Source organism: Aptenodytes patagonicus, chromosome 9 (assembly GCF_965638725.1).
Source record: "Aptenodytes patagonicus chromosome 9, bAptPat1.pri.cur, whole genome shotgun sequence".
NCBI lineage: Eukaryota > Metazoa > Chordata > Aves > Sphenisciformes > Spheniscidae > Aptenodytes > Aptenodytes patagonicus.
The window spans coordinates 473,314-478,410 of NC_134957.1; positions in this window are offsets into that span (position 1 = coordinate 473,314).

The following is a 5,097-nucleotide window of genomic DNA, read 5'->3' on the forward strand; positions in this document are numbered from 1 at the left end:
GGGAACAGGAAGGGGATGTGCCTGCTGCCTACACGTCCTGCCCTTTAGGTCTACATGCCAAACCCCTGTGGGATGGACAAGCAATGACCCAGGCAAACTCCAAACTGTGAAGCTCTTGCTGGCAGGGTGCCCTTAGTGCTCTGCCTTCTCTGACAGCGGGGTGAGAATGTCTCTGACAGTGAGGTTTCTGCAGGGGACTTTGGGCAGTCCTCGGGGAGCTTGCCCCAAAGCCCCTCCTCTGCTTCCCATCAGTGGAGAGGCAGGAGGAACAAGGGAAGCTTCCTGAGTTAACATGGCTTCTATCTTCTTACCACCATGAGAGGGCTGAGGTCCCATGCCTAGTCACTTGCTGCTTAACTGCATGGTGGAGGAGCCTGCAGTCAGCACAGGTGAGCTACGGGAAGCTTCCTCTTGAACCTGGGCTGGGGGGACTCCCTGGGCTGTCCCCATTTGAACAGAGGCAGCCTGTGCACCAGCCTTGCCCTCTGTCTGATGGGCAGGAGCATGCATCACTGCTCCCCCCTGCCCCAGGGCTGCTCGCTGCCCATGCTGCAGCCCCTGGCTGGGAAGGTACAAGGATGCAGCACAGGCTCCAGAGAGCAGCCACGAAAGGGGAATGAGGCCATCTGTGATAAGTGGGAGCCTGAAGCAAGGGCAGCTGTTGAGTCAGTCCAGTGCACACTGCTTCAGTCGACCTGTTTACTGCGTAAATGTACAGGGAGAAAACCTTGTGTATGGAAGCTACAGAAAAAGCCTATTTTTGCTATAAATATATTATGTTTGACATGGATGCATGCTTTATTTCTGCCAGATGTTGGGAAGGGGATCCAACCTTACACGGCTGCTCTGAAGGCAGGACAGCAGTGCCTGGCTGACCACAGCCCTGAGGTGGCTCCAGCTCCAGGAAACCCAATGTACCCAGCTGCGGTGGGGTCCTGCACTGACAGCTCTGGTCCAGGGCCAGCAGCTGGTCACTGAAGCTGGACCCATCCTGTTCAGCTCAACTATGTCCTCTTCCCATGCTCAGATGAGCAACTCCCGCAGTGTTGCATGTTCAATAGGAAAAGAGGGAAGGTTTTCAAGGGGCTGCGGTGCTCCAGCAAGGAGGAGGGTGCTGGAGGAAGGAGCTGGCTTCTCCCCTGCCAGGTACCTGGCCACAGGTGGGCAAGGTGTGGGTGCTGCCTCTGCAGCTGAGGAAGAAGCATTTTACTCGCACTCACAAGCAGGTGCTCAGTGAGCAAGGCCAGAAACCAGGACCAGCTCTTTCCCCAGCCACGCTGCAGGTGCCCTCCCTGCAGCACAGGCTGGAGGAACCTGCGCTGGGGCTGGGCCAGCTTGTACTGGGCCAGGCTGGTGCCCGGGCAGTAAAATGCCAGGACAGCTGGTGCTGGGCAGTGCTGGCTGAGTTAGTACTGGTGCCAGGACAGTGGCACCAGTGCCAGGATGACTGGTGCTGGGACAGCTGTCACCAGGCTTGCCTCGACAGTACTGGGACAGGCACTGCTGTACCATCATTTAGCCCCAGCAAGGGCTGGGCACAGATCAGGGCAGCTGGGTGTCCTGCTCACCATCAGGCACAGCACTCTGATTAACCATAGCAGCCTGTCTGCCTGCCAGCTGTTTTGCCAGCCTTTCCCCTGCCCCTGCGAAAGCAGCTCTGTCCCCTGCAGGGCTGGGATGAGCTGCAGCAGCCAGTTCTCTGCAGGGCTCACTGCTCCCACAGCAAGCAGCGCATCTGCAGCTCCACGCAGCCTGGGGTTGGCTCCCAGCATGCTGCTAGCAGCAGCATCCTCACCACCCGCCATCACCCTGCGCTGCTGGGGAGAGAGAAGGCAGAAGGCAGCAACAGCATGGCGCTGGCTAGGGGTGAAGGGCTGCCCATCCCCAGGAGATGTGAAGCACGTTCCCTTTTGCCCCCGTCTCTCTCTATTAGTGCACAAAGAGCTGACCTTGCAGGAACCAGGGCAGCTGCCGCTTGCTCCAGCTCACGGAACAAGCACTAGTCACAGAAGCAAGAGCAAGATGAAGGGCTCCATGGGCTGTCAACCCTGACCAGAAATGAGCACAGCTGCTGGCAAGGCCGGGGAGACTGCCAGCCTCATCTCCCCGACAAGAAGAAAACATCCCCACACGATCTCAGAGCTAAAAAGCAATAGATGAAACAACCATCTACTCTCATCCCTGCAGAGCCAGCAAAGTTACTATCATGTCCCAAGTAGGTCTTGTAGCAGTACGGGGGATTGTTTCACTGGAGAAGCCTGTAGGGGTCTTGTTGACCAGACACTTCAGGACAGTTCTACACCCTCACCAGTAACTATAGCTTAGCTTTTGAAACCTACAAGCTGGTCCTTCACCTTAACAATGCCCCCTGCTCCTCTCCTGTGCCCAGCCAGGCTGTGAAGCTGTTGCACTCACTGACGCCCGGGCTTGAGGTTTCCTGGGAAGGGCAGTGCAGGCACTATACCATTTGAGGTAAGCAGATGACCCTAAGCCGCATGACATGCCACTAGTCTGGCAACTTCAATGCTTGGGACCCTGCCCTGGTGCCCCCTGCACCCTTCATCTGCTCAGACTAGGATATTCCTCTCTATTGCTCTGTGGCTGGAAGGAGTAGAGCTGCCAGAGCCTGGGCTGCCTCTCCTCTGCAGGAACCCTCCAGGCTGCCCAGCACACCGACATGGGAGCCAGGCCACTGTGACCTTACCTGGAATTACTGAGGGGAGGATGCAGGCAAACGTCCAAAGCAGTCATGGAGTTTCTTGCAACAGCCTGTAGCAGAAAGGCATGCTGGCAGGCGCAGCCAGGGCTGCTTTTGTAACAGCCGAGCCATCCCCAAGCTGCCTGGTGGGAGGAATGGTGCGTCCTAGCCTGCAGAGAACAGCAAGTCGCACTGCAGCAATGGTTACTGTCACAGCTCCTACAACCCACCCATTAAAAGCCAGGCCTATGGCTGCTCGTCTTACCACAGTGGTGGAGGGGGAAAAAAATCATACATGGGAGCTGGGGACAGACTGTCCTGCCAGGGCAGCTCTGGAGCAGGCAGCGTGCGCCCCACCATCTCCCCATTCCTCAGCTTGCCTTCCCCATGCACCAGCTACTCCACCACAAAAGCCACGTGAAGTAGGGCAACAGACTTCCTCACTGTGCTTTCACACGTGGTCTCATCACTGGTGGCACAGGAGAAGTGTTCACCAACCAGCAAGCATCTGGGGCAAAGCAGGTCTCTGGCCAGAAACTAAGCTGAGCAGAAAAGCTGATGAAGTTTTTGCACTGGCTTCAGGTACTGCTGCTCTGCAGGCAACTACTCCATAGACCAAAATGCTTGTGGTGACAACTCAGGAGAGCTACAAGGTCTCCAAGGCTGCAAGAAAGGCTGACCTACTGCAAACAAGGTGCACTGAACCCACGTAGCTGCTAGGACAGAACACAGCAGGACTCTTGGTGATTACTGCTAGGCGGTGTCACACACATCAAAAGCAACCCTGAGCCAAGGCATCCAGGTCCCAGCCTGGCATCTACTCCACGCTTTGCTCTCCTTGGCAATGCTTAAGTGTCACAGGCCAATGCTCAAATCGGCATAAAAAGTGTTAACAGCTACTGGGGAGAAAGCACAGTCCCCCATTCTATGTCAATTTTTGAGCGCATCCACTCTGATCCAATCAACAACTGCAAAATCCACCCTCGGCATTTTGTTTCTCCAACAGCACCTACCATTATGTGCTTGCAGGAAGCCCTAAGAAGTGCCCAAGGGCACTCAGATGAGGGACAGACAGTTCCCCTAAGGATCTCCTCCTAATCCCCCATTTTTGGAGATTGGCTTAAATCTTCAAGCAGGAGCCTTAAGATCCCTTCCAGAGTTATTTGCATTAACTGTTTTAACACTATTATTTTTCAATGGTATTCTTTATCAGATATTATTGAGTATCCAAGGCTTTGAATGCAAGTTTTCTGGCTGTACACATACTGTGCAATTTCATGAATGAGACTTATTCTTCAGTAGTTTTAAAAACATCACCGACTTGCTCTCCATGTGTTTAACTAGGCCAGTGGAATCCATGCTCTACACCCCTTCCCCCATTTCTCTCCAATCTCTTTACCTGCCTCCACTCCAAAGCAACATGACCGATGCTCTGAACAGGTCTTGTCTTCTGCCAGACCGCTCCTGAGCTGTGGTGCATGGAGCACCCCCAGGGCAGAGGGGGACAGCACATTCTCCAGCCTCATCCCAGCTGCGAGAAGGCAGACCTGCTGGAATGACACGCTGTGTTGATTCGAGGGCTCCACCACGTTCCTCACAACCTGCTTCACTGGCTCAGACTGTATCTGCAGTCCTACTCGCCTTACGTCAAGGAAGGACCCCTTAAGGTACCTAGCTGAAGCCTTCTCCTGCCCAGAGAGGCCTCTTACTCACTTGCACACCTCTGAGCAGTCCCAAGGAATGACCAGCTCCTGGCTTCCACTCATGCCCATTCATGTCCCCTTTGATGGGCAGCTCCAAGCCATTATCTTCTAATATCAAAAATGCTCCCCAGCTGTAGCAACCTTCCTTTTTCTGATGGAGGATTTGGGGTATGCAAGCAAAGATAAAAGCTCACTCACATGCTCATCTGTCCTGATTGAGTGTCAGCATCTGCTTGCGGATAGCGTGGCTGAAAGAAGAGAGTAGCAGCAAATCCTTCTCTCTATTCCTAGAGCTAACTGGTAGAGTTGCTGACACTCAAAGATGTTTGAATGTAGCTATATAAAATGAACAGTCATCTTCTGCCCTTAGGTCTAGAAGGGCAAGGAATGAAGGGGCTAGGATGACTCTAGTCCTGCAGAAGTTAAAACTCCCCAGGGTCAGTTTTAGGGCATGGCAACCCCATGGGTCCCCACACACTGCTGGCAAGTTGTAACAAGGGGCTCCACACACTGCAGAGCACGCTGGAGCCTTTGTGGGCTGTCTCACTGCAACCCTTCCACCTCTGGCCAGCTAAGGGGCATGTCACCGAGGGGTTGCCCTAACAGGTGAGGAGGGCAGAGGAAAGAAGCCAAGGGCAAGGAAAAAATAACTGGTCCTCACCAGGGAAACAGAACAAACCGCATGAGACGCAGAAC